Raw genomic sequence first — 16,427 nt, forward strand, 5'->3', positions numbered from 1 at the left:
GGTTTAGAACAGCAGGTGACTTGTTAGCAGACCCAAGATGCTTCTGGAAGCAAAGCAGTGGTTCTGCATGATTCATCATACCTTTTGGATCACCTTGTTGTAGGTTGAAAACACCTGTAAAAACAACCTGTATTATTTCTTTGTGATCTGTGAGCCTCTGAAAATCTGGCTTCTTCAAAATGGCTATTTTTTAAGTGGAAAAATTGAGTTTTATTTCTCAGCCAAGACGTACTTAATTGGGATAGACCAGATTTCAGCTGATTTCACTATTTTTTTTCCCTGGAAGTAGGAAACTGCATGCAGATCTTGCATATAGGTCCACTGCTTTTAGCAAAGTCTCCAAAAATATAAATGCAGGTATAAAACTCAATCCAATGTGTTCAAGTGACAAGCAAAATAGAGGAGGAGTACCTGTGTAATACAGGAGTTTAAAATCAAGTGTGAATTTAATTTGCATTCGAGGCTCAAATATTTAATCACCTCAGATGAAAAGTAGTGCACTCAATTTATTCCACTCATGGTTCACTCAATGGGTGTCTCTGAGGTACTTGATCTCCACCCTGGGTGTTGAAGGGCTCTGCCTTTATCCACAAAGCAGCATCAGTCCAATTCCAAGCCCTTCCTTAACAGTCCTTTTTCCAGTCTGAGAGAGCAGAGAATTATCTTTGAGAAGTCAGTTGTCACAAGCATCCACGGCTCCAAGCTCACGTTATTCACATCAGTGGAAAGCCTTCTGCTATTGCTCAGAATGAGATGATTTTTAAATATTCTATCAGTGCTCTGAAACCTAGGCCTCCTCAGCCTTCTTCAAAGCAAGTGGAAGCTGGTTTTTTGACTTGAGGAAAGCTGACTGGAATCAATGGCTTGAAGGTCTGTCTGCCCTCCCTCCTCCTTTCCTTCCTTCCAGTCTGCATTCATGTGGTGGCTGTCCTATCTGTATCTCCAGGCAGCACAGGGAGGTAGGCACTCAACTCAGGCCCAAACGCCAAGCCAAAATAAACTAAACAATTCCCATCCTCTTATCTAACATTTTCAAGCTTGTGAGATGTTTTAGAGGGCACCTTGGTGACTTTGAGCCAGCTGGTGCCCTTGTAGCACTCTGTCTTGGCCGTGTTTTCAGTCCTATTTCCAAGGGCTTTCTGCTGTTTTTCCCCTGGTTGTACTAAAATCTGCTTGTTGCCTTGACAAATATTTGTTTCTGTTTCTGTGTAAGTAAACATCTGACATAAAATTGTCTCAGGATTCTATATGCAGATGACTGCTCTGCTACTGTTTACCAGAGTTCAAAACCTGGGCAAACAGCAATTTGTTTGGGCTGAGTAAGTAATACTTTATTTTAGAGGGCACAAATAGCCATGTAATTATTTTGAATTAAGAAATTACCATATCATTTCAGGCTCATTACATGGGTATTTATTCTCAGCAGATTATATGCAGGCTGTTACAATAGTAACTAGTGTAACTTTTGTTTTGAAAGGGAAATAGGGTAGTAATGAAAGGAGGAACCTGCCTCTGGTGAGCTTGCAATCCTTAAAATGGCAGTGCCACCACAAAAGTGTGGAGCTCCATTTTCAACTGGAAAATAATAGCTGTTCTTGCATAGTGTTTTAGTGAAGAAGCAACTAGCAATAATGCACTCATTTATTTTTATTTACATATTTCTCACAAGGAAACCCAGGAGCTTTGGGAACCATAACTCAGGCAGAGGCTCTTAGAACAGCTTGCTGATTGCTGGCTCAGCTTGTTGTTCATTCCTACCTGGAAGGCAGGAATCTCAGCAGAGCCTCAAGGCTTGATTTCGGGGCTCAGGCTCTGAGCACCACTCCCTGAATTCCACAGATTGGTGTTTTATGGAGTTAGTGCGAACCACGAGATTTGGGAATGATATGCATAATTCCATCCATGGTTTTGATGTGAGGGATGGATTTTTAAATGATAGTGGGCCAGGTGTGCAGCACAGGCATTGCCACAGAGCTTTTCATGTGCATGAGAAAGCAGCAGGAGGTGCTGGCAAAAATGACAGCTCTGGACAACCCATGTTGTCAAAGTACTGCAACAGAGCAGGTAAAAACATAGTCAAACTGGGTAATGATATGTATGATTTATGTATTCCTAGCAGAGAATAGGTAGTTGTAATTCCCTGAGGATCAGTCCTGGCATGGGTTAGGATATATCCACGTGTTTCAACACCTCTAATAGAGCAGCGAGCTGGCTGTTAATGCAAATTCCCTTCTGTTTTCTCAGTGTCCATCAAGCTTCTGTGCTGGACTGCACCGTGAGGGTATTGCGTGTGTCCACCTTTCTGCCATGAGCCTCCCGCCTTACATTCATCCCAGAGAGCCTGACCATGGATAACGGGATCAGCAACCTCTGAGGAGCCTGAGCCAGTGGACACAGAAAGTCTTCAGGCCTCCATCACCTTCCAGCTTGTGCTGTAGGACACTCACCTGGCCTGAGTCCTCCACTTCCCCAGTTCAGCTTCCTCTAACAAGAGTAAGATTGCTCTGGCTTTCCTTTCATGATTCTAAATGCTTATTTAATCTCTCTAATCTTCTTAGCACCAGCTGAAAAGACTAGCACACAAAAAACGTGAGAAATATTTGTGGTGAGGTAGAAATTCACCTAGTCATAAAATAATTGCTTCTAAACTGTTAGTCATTCATGGCATGATTCTAATTGCATTATACTTAGGGGATCATAATGAAACAGACTTCCAGATTTACCCTGGAGCACTTCTTCTGCAGTATTGGATTGGAAAGCTGTAATTTAAATAAATGAAATGAGTAACCAAAGACAGAATTTCCCTCTCCCCAGTATGTCTCATATAAAAAAAAAAAGAAGGAAAAAAAGAAGAAAACTGTCTTGTTTAAGTAATTAGTGAGATGCTGACAAAATGCAGGAGGTGTGCAGTGGATATTTTGTATCTCAGATGAAAACAAATTAAAAAAGACGATTTCTGTATAGACAAACTGAGCTTGTTTTCGGGAGGGACAAATTCTTATTTTTGTATGATCAACTAAAGACAAAAGAGGCAGTGAGAGCAAAAATGTTCAAGAAAGCCTGACAATAACCTTGTTGTTAATTTTAGAAAGGGAGAGCCATAACATTGAGAAAGCCCTTAGGTGTGTCATACAGCTGTCAGACCTTGGGTCTGAGGCTGGAGGAGATAATGACTGTGTTTGCTGCTCAGTGCAAGAGAAACCAATAGAAGGTTTGAGGGATGGCAGTGTTTTGCTGTGATATGCAATAACAAGAAATTGCTAAATTCTACCTCAGCCCCTTCCCTGTTTTCTCCTCCACTCCCATGAGGTCACTCTGCCTGAACTGCTTTCCTCAGCCACAGTTGCAGTTCCCTCAAATTCACACTTAGCTCCCTATCACAGAGTCAGGGCTTTGCTGCAAGTCACAACTCACTTCTTATTCCAATTCAGTGCACCTCCTTCTTTGGTCTTGTTCCTTTTAAAAACTGGCTTGATTTCAGTTAATTAATTCAGGTCAGTGCATTCCTTCCACAGATGGTTGGAACCAGACTCTTTTCCAAAGGCTTGGAGAGTGAGCATGTCCAGTGAGATTGGGCTGATGTTAAAAAGCAGAAGGTTGGCCAACTCACCTTAATGTGAGCTAATGAGGATAACACAACTACACATCTCAGACTGGTTTTTAGATAAAAGTCTTTTACTGACAGATCACCCCTATACATCTGAATATTGCCCTCGTGTTAGAAGATTTACCTCTGAAACAAAAGCTGCTTGTGCATTTACCCCACCCTCACACTTACTCCTATATTTTCTTCCCTTTTCTAATTCCTCTTTTTCAGCACTGGGAAGGAGAACCATTCTTTCTGTGTCCTTTTCTCACCCCTGATAATTTACAGTGTTCTTAGAAAAGGTGCAGTGAAGATGAGCACTTTCAGAGTGACCCTTCACAGTATATATCAATAGATGGCAGTAGCTGAATCTCATTGGAAAGAACATACCTGTAAAAATGTCATAATTGGCTTTTTCTGTAAGACAAAAATGAATGCACACTTTATGGATTAAAAGAAATGCAAGTTATTTCATAAATCAGAGTCAAAGTACAATTTCCCTTTTTCATTCTCGAAAGTTTTGATAGCAAAAGTTGCTTTAAACAGCATCCAGTTTGCTGGAAGCCAAAAATTGAAAGACTCCACAGGTTCAAAAACAGGATCAGAAACGTGGATCTGTTCAAGTCCATGAATCTTTCCTTGGAACCGGGTTGGAGACTTGTTACTGATGACATGGCCATGACATTCACTTACAAAACAGACTGTCAATACCTGCACTATAGTTTGGAGCCAGAAAGTCCTGCATCCCAAGTGGATTAGCTTGTTTTTGAAATTTCCCCAAATGTTTTCCTAATGCCAATCCAAATATTGTGTAGGACTCTTGTAAATACAATCTAATCTCATTATTTTGTAGTATCCTGTATGTGAACACATCTATTTTAATGTCTCCAGTTTACCTGAAAGCAAAATTTCAAAGTACTCTGTAATCACCATTGTTTTAATGGAGTAAGTCCAAAAAGCTGGTCTGTTAATCAGTAACTCGAGTATCTGTAACACATTTTCAAGATGTTCATGTTTTTTATTTAATTTTCAAAAATTCGGAAGTCCCAGTCTCCTTCAGTGGCAATTTATTCTTCTCCTTTCATGGCTCCTACTTATTTTCCTGTAGTACAAAATTTACAATTTGTTATTGTAATGCTGGAAAAGTTTTGACAAAATCAAAATCTGTTTTCACATATGTATTATACATTTTAAGTGAAAACTCATTTTGAAGCATCACATGGATTTTTAGACCACTTAGATTTTTCTCATCAGAAGCAGAATGTCACCAAAATTAGCATAAGCCAGTAAATTAAAGCATATGGCTGCTGATGTATCAAAACTTCTTGATGGGAAAAACAGAGCCCTCTGGCAGAACATTTCTGAGCACTGTTATCATCTGAATTCCTGGATCTGTGGAAATATTTTGTGCTTATTTGCAAGCACAGTGGTTTTTTAAGTCTTGATCGTGATTATTTAAATTCTTTTGTTTATAATTCAAAGGTTTTTTTGCTTCTCCCTTTCTGTAAGTGTTTAAGTGATGCTCCAGTAAGAAACATTCTGAACAGATATATTTTTGTGACATTTATTCTGTGAGCAGTTGGGGGAAATGCACTGCCTGGTAATTGGCAAACCAATATTTTCAGATTTCTAGTTGAGTTCAGAGGATAGTAAAATGCTGGAAGCTTATGCTCAGTATTATCTAAGTTCTATGAGCCTTGCATTAGCAAAACCATGTTGCAGTCTGAAAGAACCAATTTTTTCATGATATGTAAAGTACATTTTCTCTGGATAGAAAATGTGTGAGGGTAATTATTTTTGTGTGCTGTTATGAAACTGCTTACTTGTTGCTGTATTGGTTTAAAATGGTAACTCGATAATGATTAATAATTATTATTTCAGGCTTTGACCAGGTGTTCTTGTCCACTCCAGTCTCCAGGTCAGCCAGAATGCACCTGTATTGCATATATATCTACTTATACAATGATTTTTGCACTTCTCATTCTGCTCCCTCTTTCTTTTACAAGCTAAAGCTACTAAGATAGATGGCTTCATGCTTCTGCATGCAAGCTAAATAGATGTAATTTTAATCCAAATGTGAATTTTACTTGCATATCTACAAGATGATACGGTACATTCAGTTTGAGCGAGATGCATTTTTGATGATGAAAAAGAATTTAAAACGGGAGAAGAATGTTACCCATCGTTTTCCCCAAATCATGATACATGATTTCACTCAAACATCTGTCAGCCACACAGTAGTTCATTTTCCTGAATCAAACCTTAGAGAAGCTAAGGAACAATAACGTTGCTCAAAGAAAATTGAGCACCCGCTGGGCAAATGATATTATTGTTTTCAGCTGCTTGGAAGTCTAAATTCTGAACTGTTTTGACTGGAAGAGCCAACTGTTTCCAGAGGTGTGTCCCGGTGCCCCTTCCTCGCTCACACAGTGGCACAGGCCGCAGTTTGTATTCCCAGATAAAAGCCACGTTTGAAGTGACACCTGTGCTTTTCTCAGTTCTTTGAAAGTCCAGAGCTCAGATATGATCTTTCCTGAAATCACATTCGACCTGTACTGCAGTCCAAGGGTGGAAATGAAGAGATTTAGCTTAATAAGATTAATCTTTATCTGCTTGAGGTATCTGTCTGGAGCAGAGCCCGGGCCTGTGAGCTGCACCCATTTCTTGGAGCAATGCAGTCACTCGATGCAAGTTTGCACTCAGAGATCTGCTGTGAAGAATTAAGCAGGATTTTTTTTTTTCCCCACAGACATTTCATGTAAGTAACAAAATCTATCCTTACTTAATATAAAGAGAAAAAATCCCCAAGCTGCTAGAGGAGAAGGTGGATTTCCAGGGATTAAAAAAACCCCAAACACACTTCATAATGGTGCTGAGCTTTAAAGAAAATTGCCTGATCCTGTTTACCAAGATAACTGTTTTTTCAGTCATGGGGTTTTAGAAACCTTTTACTACAGTAAGAAATTCTCATCCATATTTGGGACCATTCTGAAAGATGCATATTACATTATTCTAGTCTAAATTTTTTTGTTATTGCCAGTAAAAATAGGATTTCCTTTTCATCAGGTGAATGATATTAACTGTACTGGCTAAGACTGTGGGGTGTAATGCTACATGCAGGTGTTTAAAAATGAAAACTATTATTTAATTCCAAAATGCATATTATTTCACATCATCAGGACTAAAAAAAGACTGCTTCTTTAAATGTAAATGCAAGTGTATGTAGCTCAAGGATCAAGGTGGTGCTGTAAGAGACACAGACACAATAATGTACATTTTATAAAAGTTTAAAGTTTTAACTGAAAAAAAACCAAAACCCAACCCCAAAATAAATGTCAATCTCTTTCTCTCTGTTCGTTGGTCACTTCACCCCTAGAAAATTAAATAGAGAAAAAAAAGGGGATAAACTTATAATACAGTGAGTTATCTTTACTTCACATCATCTATTTCCAATCCTGCTGTTCTTTTAGCTGTGGAGCTACAGATGGTGGTTGCACTGTGGAGTTCCCGAAAGCACCATGTAGATTCAAGCACCAGACCATCAGAATCCCAGCTGCTAGCTAACAACCCAGTCTTGATTTAATTTAATCTCATTTTTTCCTGTTTCTAATTATTTTTCCTTCCACTAGAGTGGAAACAAGTTTAAAAGAAGAAATAAAAAAAAGTATAAAAATATAGAAGAAACATAGATATTACTACCAACATTTTTTTTATTCTCCTTGGCCTCCTACTCTGCTTAAGATTCACAGCTTCTATTTTGTGAGGATTATTGGGATGATGAATAAATGCTGTGAAGTTTATTTCACAGTCTTTAAGTCTTCTCTCGGAGTCATTTGGATTTGCAAACTTTCACAGTACTTTGGCAGCACTCCTTGATGTTTTTCTCCAAGACAGATACCCTTCCACAGCAGCATTATTTCAGTCTTTCCTTACACTCAAGAGTGGTCACTAGGACAAAAACCTTAATAAGATCTATTGAGTTTGTCCTTATCCACTCAGTGCATTACTCGACTCATGAGAACTTTCTAGGTTCCAAACAGAGGATGAAAACCAGCCATTCTTGTACTCTCATCTCTGTCAAACAACTTGACCTAATTTCTGATGACTCTACTAAGATTTTGAAGCAACCTGCTCCTACTAGAAACCTCCATAGAGTAAATGCAATCTGAATTTAAAAGCTCAGAATAAATACACCAGGATCCTTCTTTCTTTTTCAAAATGCAGGTCATCCCTGGGAATTCTCCCTGATCTCTCTGGATAATTCTGCACCAGACAGATCCAGAGGGCCCCCGAATCCAGAGATCCCAGGTGCAACCAGCTCTTTGTTAAGGTGAGATCTCCTTTCCTCTTGCTTCCCAGTTGTCCTTGGATGAGTGTCAACAAATCAAAGTATGCTTCAAGCATTTTCCTGATGTGGGGACAGGATCCTGGAGCATGCAGTGGGGGTTCTGCCAGTGAAATGCTGACTTCTCTCTAATCTTTCCTAGCATAAATTAGACCACTGGCTCAAAGATGACTTCTAGCAGTGCTTTAAACAATTTTAGCCAGACAGGTGATGTGAATATGTATTATTTACTGATGTTTTTTCCAGCTCAGTTTTTTGACCTCTCCCCAGATTGACCCGCTGTCATGCTTAATAACATCAGTATGCTTATTTTGCCTTCTGAAAATACATTTTGTTTATAATACAGATTCACAGAGATCCTGTTTTAGTACTGAGGGAGTTTTGCTATAGTGCTGGTTGTGTGCTGGGGTACCCAGAGGCTGTGGAAGCAGTCTAACATTATTGTTTCAATCCAAACAAATATGGTAAAGACATGAAGAAACCTTAAAAACACATTCATGTACATGCTTTCTGCTAGAGCCGTGAAACGGCAGCAAATCTAAAAAAAATGTATCAAATGATGATTTTCTATTGTGATTAGTTCATATATCAAAAGAAACCTGTGGCTTTTCAGCCTTTAATTAAACCATAGGTGCTTCTTTGTTTCTCCTTCCTACGTATGTTTTGCTTTTAACAAGGGTGGAAAGCCTAAAATGGTTCAGGGCTGTGCTTTGTCTCAGAAATGGCTCCGACCTGGCGCTCTGAGGATGATGGCAAGCCTGTGGTTTGCTGTGAATTAGCTCAGTGCACTTGCTGGGACTGGGAATCATGTACTGTAACTAAGGCGATAGACCATTCCCAGGATTCATTCTGTCAGGTTCAGGGAGCCTCCTGCAAAGTGCTTGCTTTTAGTGCCTTTTGGAGGACTTCAAAGAACACCAGGTTTTGGGGAGGGGGGGAATATAGCAAAAGTACCCAACTCCTAATGCAAATGCGTTGTTTCCTGTCAGCTTTGCTAAGTAGGGGCAGTGTGGTACAGTTCATTGCTGAAGAGGAAAACTCAGTTTTCCAGCAATACCCCTTGTATTTTTTTTCAGGCAGGGAAAGGATCTGTTTTCTGTTTCAGGTTTTAAAATATGATGTGTAAGAGGGACTGCATTTCTTTTCTCAGGCTGCAAGAGTAAATACTATATATTACATCTAACTACTATTTATGCAGAGTCTAATGAATTTGCTGGATTCAGCGGTATATTAAAAATGTAAAAATATTTATTTCTGAGATTTATTTAAAAAATAATAAAAAAATAGTTTAAAAAAGCATTCTGGAAGAGTTTTTGAGGCATGAGTTTTCTCCCTTGCGTTTCAGGTAGGGATGTTTCCTGGAGCTGTGAGCATAAGCTTGGCTCATCCCTTAAGATCCATACTTGGATGGTAGCCCGTATGGAGAAGAGTTTAGCTATCTGAGCTACACAGTCCTTCACACAAGGAGGCTTTTCTGAGGGATTTGAGAGGGTAGTGAAGTGGGCAATACCAGTAGAAGAGTTTGGCAGGCTGAGGAGAAACATCCCAGCTGGGAGGCTGTAAGCACAAATAGCTGATCCCTCAGCTTTTCTTTTTACCTCTGCTTCTAAAGAGCAGCACGTGGTGTCTTAGGAAGCTTGAAGTGCACACCACTCTGCTGGACTCTGTAGTGTTTTCTATCCATCTTCAGGAAAACAAGAGCCAAGTGCCAGAGTGTTTTTGGGAGGCATTGCAGGATCCAAAGTTCGGGTCGCAGGTGAACAAGCCACACTCTCCAAACGTGTGATTAGCCCTCATTCCATTCACTCTCAAGTGGAACCTTCCAAGATTTACAGCTGGTTTGTCCTTTGTTTTGTTTATTTTTTTCCCTCTCAGTTACACACTCATGTAAAAGCCCAGGCTAATCTAGAGTGTAGCATGATCGAGGATTTTGCTTATTCATAACAATTTAGTAAGCTGTGCAAAGATAGTGCTATTTTAAAAGTTTTTAGATTGTATCTCTTCCTAAAGAGTAGAAAATGCAAATGGCTTAATACAATCAACTGTATCTGCTTAGACTTGCTAAATCATGAGGAGTCATGGTGCAAAACAACACAGCTCTCTTCCAGGCAACATTCTAAATTTATGGTACAATGATGCCAGATGACAATGGAATTGCGAAGGAAGTGCTTAGTACCTCAGAAATTAATACCTAGCGAGTCCATTTTTTTATGGTGATGATTATAAGTATTCACTCTGTGTTTGAATATAATCCTCTCAGAACAGCAGTTTACTAAATGTACTGGAGATTATTGAACAAAGTACAAGTTGAGGTCACGTTTGGGTCTTCATTGGGCAAATAACTATCATTTTCTTCTCAATCAAAAACAAAATTGCAATGTTGCAGGAGGCACTCAGGTTTGGTGGATACAAATGGGAAGTTGATACCCGTGCTCTGAGCAATTCAGAGCTACGCAGAGGAAAACAAGCACATCACACTTCTTAGTTATGAGAATAAGTGTATTATTTCACTTCAGGAGCTGTTACTTGAATGTGAAAACACTGACCAAACACACTAAGAGGTGGCAATGCTACTGAGTCCCATGCAGGGATGGACACCTGCCTTAGTGTAAATACTCACAGAGGTACAGAGATGATAAATAGGAGGGAGGGAGGAAGGAATTCAGCCTCTCCCAAACCTTTCCATTGCTCACTTCAAACAGAAATTTCACAACCTCTGCTTTATGATCCATTTGTTCTATTATGTACCTATTTTATTTGGAGTAACAAATCAGTTATAAACATTTATTTTTAGCACTGAATCACACTTCTGGGCACACTTAAGCAGAGCTCGTGTATGGTCTGTCCAGTACTCTGCGTGCAACTCTTTGCATCAGATGAAAAATGCACAACTTAATCAATTGTAACTGTAGCTATATACCAGGAGGGCTGTTTGATCTTAAATCTGAAGAAATCATCATGACTTTGTTTATTATTTCCAATTTCACAGTCTCACGCAAAATGCAAGAGTTTATTTTAGCAGCAATCGTAAAATTGAATAATTTGTTTCTAGACATACTCTTTGCTAATTCGTGATGCAGTAAATTTTTTTCAGTCAGTTTTGTGTCTTTTGCCACAGCTCCTCATATTTACATACAGACCCAGAGAAGCAACTATGAGAACTGGAAAAACAGTGACAGAATTGTGGATGGCATATGGTGTACTTCGCCTAATTAGGACGAAGTGCAATTTATTCCAAGTGCAAGGGAAGGACAAAGAGGGTCACTAACGGCATTTGTGTTAAACTGTGAATTTCACTCCTCACTTTTCCCCCCTCTGAAGTGGAATTTCTCCTGCCTGTGTTACTCGGGAGGTGATGTCAATGCACTGTAGGACATTAACAAGACCAACCCTCTTAGCTTTGAGGTTTGACTTTTTTCCCCCTCCCCCAGCCTCCTCTTAATGATGTGACAGTTTGTTGCTGCAGGAGAGAGACAGAGCTGCATCTCTGGTAAGTAAAGGTCAGACGCCCAGGGCTGCACAGGCTGCTGTGCTGATCAGAGCCGGGGAGAAAAGAGAGGAGTGATGGCTTCTCAGTGTTAAGAGTGGCCTCACAGAAGAAATGTATTTGAAATAACAGTGGTTTGAAGCAGCATGTCACTAACCTCCAGTTCTGCATATTAAAAAAAAAAAATAAAAAAATCCCAAGCCCTTGAATATTTAATGATAGCTGAACAAACTTGGAGTGACCCAAGGAAGATGGAAAGTCACAGAAGTTAATGCTCCCAAAATACAGCAGAGCTCAGTAGTCCTTTAAAGCCATTAAAGAGCTTTTACCATCTGTTAAGTAATTACCTATCATCATTAGTTATTAGAAGTAGGAAATGATGTAAAGGGCACCAACACAGCAGAAAAAGAACAGCCAGATTCTTGTGGGTTTCTTGAATGAGGTCATTAAAACGTGGTTATTAATACTGAAATAAAAATGAAAAACATTTATAGGCGATGTTGTAGCTGCTCTGTTTCAAAAAAAGAAAGCACTGCATTTTTCCTGACAGTAAATATTTAGCTCAAGTCTTGCACTTGTTACTAGCATGAGATAAAATCTCCAAAAAACAACATAAGATGATGAAGATTTAAGGTTTCTGAATTCAATGCATTATAGCTCAGCTAAAACCAATTACGGAAAACTCAATTTGAGGATCATGACTTGGAACAGATTAAAACCAAGTAACCAAAAACCCCCAAAGCTGTGTGTGCTTTTAAGCTGCATGATTCTACATGCAAACATATGCGCACATTCTTACTTGTACACCAATATGGGCTTTGATTTCCCTAATTCTAATTTCTTTTTTTCACCCTTCTTAGTCAAAGTAGGTTCCTGAAAATGTATTTCTTTCTAGGCATTAGCTGCATATCTTTAAGCATTCTGCAAGAATTGAAGTCTACGGGACTCAGGTTGCACTGGGATCCTTGGGTATAGGTTTTGCAATTTTTTAGTTTTATTTCCTTCAGCAAGCTGATATATCTCACTGCAAGTTCATAATACACATTAGAGTTATACAAATGCATAAAAGCCCTGTTCTGGAGGTTTTTTAAAATGTGCTCTCAGTTGTTTTTCATGGAGTAGTTCAATTCTAAAAATGATGTGGTTTTCTAGTAAAGGAGGATAATTCTGTGTCAGTCAAGAAAACTCAGAAGGGTGAAGGTTGTTTTTGATGTATTTAAATTTGAATTCTGATAGCTGTACCTATTTCTTCTCAGGTTCTCTGCTGGAAAAGTGCTTGCAGACACATTATTGGGCCTCCTATAAAACTAAAAATGGTTTCAATGAGTGAAGTTGTTCCGGAGGCAGTTTGTGAGGGCTGACTTTGCCTATACTGCAACGGAGTGAATGTTGAGAAAATACCTCTTCCTTGGCAAAATTGCTTGGCTGTTTGTGAAAAACCTAAAAAGCCCATAAGTGGCAAAGGATGAGCTGTGCCTGTGTCAAGGCACACAAAGGGCCTGTCCTGAATGTGTGCTTTGAGACCTCAGTGCTGAGAAACTGCCAGTATCCAAAGCAAATAGTGCCCAAGTGAGCGGCCTGCCCTGGTCGTGTAGTTGCACAAAAAGAATAGAAATAAAAGAAACTGTTGAACCATCTAGAAATCAAAGAGAAAGTCATGCCCAGGCTGCCCAGGCTAACCATGGTTTATGGCTGCAATAACAAGATAACTGTGTAAGAAATGGGCAAATCTCATACATTAAAAAATGGGGAGTTTGGAAATTGCTATGGTGGATGATCAAGAAAGAAGTACAGTAAACATCAAAAAAGGGGAATTAGGACAGCAAAACCAGGGCCACTGGGGTAAGAGAACACAGGGCAAGCTATGTAATGGGGAGACAAGGGATGAACATGGGAAGGGGAAAAGGTAATAAAAGGAGTAAAAACTGGTGCTGCTCCAGGGCTCCTTTCAACAGCCCCATGCCTGATCAATGCAGTTGTTCCCACCATGATCCTGTCTGACTTTCTCTCCCATCCAGAAGGGGGATGGTGCACCTTCCCTGACCTTGTGGGATCCCCATGAGCTCATCCCAGCATCGAGCATGGATGGGAGCAACTCAGGGAACACAGCATCACCTTCCCTTCACGACCCTCTGCATGAGGCTGCTGGATCTGTGGCTGCAGACATTGAAGGACTGCAATGTCTCTCTGTGTATGTATGGCCTTCTTTCTTTCTAGGGGTCTATTGCAAAATCTAGTGAATAATATTGAATTACTTTATTCCTTGGAGTAATTTTTCCCTGTGCAATTTCTTTTTAATATGTGTGGTATGCCATATATAAAATGCACCACATATTTAAAAAAAAAAACAAACACAATTTTATTTTGGTTTTGGCAGCTGCAAGTCTAAACATTTAGGTAAAGAACAGAGGCATTAGGTTTGTGCTGCCAAAATCTTACTCATAAGGTACTTTATCCCATTATTTTTTCCATCTGTTTTGTCTCTTAGAGATTATTGCAGCAGCTTAAGAGTTTGATTTGTTTCCACCAAGGCATAGGAAGAGAATCTGTGAAGAGTCAGAACTGCTTAAAACCACAGTCTTAACTGCTGAAATATTCTGTTTATGAAAATACTTTCTGAATTTATGTTCAAAATCCTCTGCCTGATTTGCTGAATGAGGAGGAAGAGAGAGCAGGGGATTTTTCTCTGTCAGGTCTCCGCAAGCACGGCTGTGTTGAATATTTAAATACAGCATTTGCTGTCGGTGCATATTGTTATACACTTTTTTGGGGGGAACAACAATCTGTGGAAGATTATGTTTGCCTTTTCATTAGAGTAAAAACAAAAATACCAAACAAGCACTGAATTATATTTTCATGTAAGTTGATGTTATGTTCTGTTTTAATCAAAAATTGTTTGGGAGTATCTCTCCCCTTTGTTGCTTCAAACCCAAGCAGCAGTTTTGGTAGGGACAGTGTGTTGTCTGGATGATGGTGGTGGTAAAGGAACTTGGAACAAAGACAATATTTGCAAAAGTGAGTACCATTTAATCTGTATTCAGACACCTGACTAAGAGCTGGACTGCACAGTCCTTGAGTATCCAAGGCCCTTCTGCAGAAGGAACTTCATTCTGCAGAATTGTTCTGTCTATGTGGACAGCTTCATCTGCTCTCAGACTCCCCCTGCACCTGAAACATGTCTCCAGTCCATAAATAACAGTGTCTTGCTGGCACTGAGCCTCAGTCCTGGCAGCTGATTTATGGACCTTCAGGAAGAGCAGGCCAGCCCTTGAGGCCAGAGACTCACCCCTCCATATTTTAACATCCAGGAGGATGTAAGGGTGGCAAAGCTGAAACACTGACCTTCTCATGCATTGCAATATACCATATATCAGGTAGTGCAATCGTTGGGTTAATGCTGGAAAAGCAGCTACCAGTAGAAGGTTTACTGTGAAATAAGCAGAAATTTAGCATGCCTGAAAATGGAAAGGGAGCTCAAGAACTGTATGTCACAGCCTTTGTTCACTGTGATCTGAAAAAATGTGTAAAAATAATTTTGGTTTGGGTTTTTGTTTGGCTTCCCCCCCACACCCCTAGAAAAATGGAGACAGGTTACCTGAGCAATGGTTGAGGAGAGGACTGCAACCAGGGCATCTCAATGGCATTTGAAGGTAACAAAATGTCTATGGGGTGAGTAAATCTGTGTATTGGTACCAGCACCAAGTCCCTTGATGCATTCTCAGTAAGTTAGAAGTTGCAGCATGTCGAAAGCTGTGACAAAGAAGGTGTGACAGTTGAAAAGGAAATATCAAAAAAAAAAGTAAAATAAATCTTTGAACGAGCTGAACTCTAAATAATTAAAACTCGCAAAAAGTGTAAGAAGTGAAGCAGAAATAATTGTTGGTGCTAATATTTAAAAGCTATGAAATGCCTGCATGTGTCCAGGCATCATTTTCTTTTCTAAGATGTCAGATTTTACATGACAGAAAGTTATCACCCCCAGACTGGTATTTTTGGAACTGCTCAGTGTCTAGTCAGTTAGTGAGAGCAGTTAACAATTGCAAGCTTCATGCCTGGAAATAAAATCAACGTGAGTGTTCCTGCTGTTGGCTGAGTTGGGCTGAGGGTGGGCAGGTTGATGGTGGACAGTGATGGGACCTTCAGTGCCCAGCAGATGCCCACTTTACCCACTGCAATATGCTTTTAATCATAACTTGCTTTCTATCCCTACTAGCAAGGATTTGGGTGGGTCAGCTGGAACACAGAAACCCAAAGAGTAAGTGGTACCCTGGATCTTAACCTAGAGGCATAACAGCCATTTCACTCTATAAATCTATAAATACTGCTACAAGCCTTTTGTTGTAATGTTGCTGGAAGAGCTTTTATTTTCATATTGCAAAAATAGGAAGAAAGCGTCGGGTTAAGACGATGCTGTAGCCAGCAGGAACAAGGGAGAGTAGCGGCGCTCTGTGACAGCAGAAATAAAAGCACAAGCAGGGAACCACACTGCAAACCATACCCACCAGGAACTACTAAAAATCAGGAGCTGCCCCATGCAGGCTGGAGAGCTGCCACCCGTGGAGAGAGAGAACCCTGGAGCTGCACAGGGCACAGCTGTGGAGGGCAAGCTGGGGAGTCACGCTGGGTTTGTGAGGGAAGGAGAGCTGGGGGAGCAGGGGATGAAGTTTCTAAGCATTGCAATTTTGCTGTGATTTGTTCAGGATGGGCTGCTCACCCGTGAAGCAGGAGATAGCTGCTTTTTTCCTGCTTTTGATTTCTTTTCTTACTTTTTTGGTTTTCTTCTCTATTGCTGCAGAGCTTTTGTCAGGTCGGTGAGTTGAAACATCCTCCAGCAGGGTCAGACAGGAGGTACAGACAGCCCAAAAAGGGCTTCTCAGAGAGGGACATGAGAGAGGCATAAAGAGGGAACAGGGAATGGGAGAAGCTGCAAATCTGGTGTGTCCCAGCTTGTGCCCCTTCCTCCTGAGCCTGGTGCTGCAGAGGGGTGGTCCTGGAGCTGAGGCCTCCAG

General features: G+C 40.2%; 1 long non-coding RNA gene across 1 annotated transcript; it reads left to right on the forward strand.

Moving 5' to 3' along the window:
- Window positions 1-7,886, forward strand: LOC108502318. Its single transcript, XR_001876455.1, has 4 exons — window positions 1-99; window positions 2,245-2,493; window positions 6,205-6,344; window positions 7,811-7,886. It is a non-coding gene; the product is annotated as an uncharacterized LOC108502318 (long non-coding RNA).
- The last annotated feature ends 8,541 nt before the right edge of the window (window positions 7,887-16,427 follow it).

The sequence above is a fragment of the Lepidothrix coronata genome, unplaced genomic scaffold (assembly GCF_001604755.1).
Source record: "Lepidothrix coronata isolate B3197 unplaced genomic scaffold, Lepidothrix_coronata-1.0 Scaffold116, whole genome shotgun sequence".
Lineage (NCBI taxonomy): Eukaryota > Metazoa > Chordata > Aves > Passeriformes > Pipridae > Lepidothrix > Lepidothrix coronata.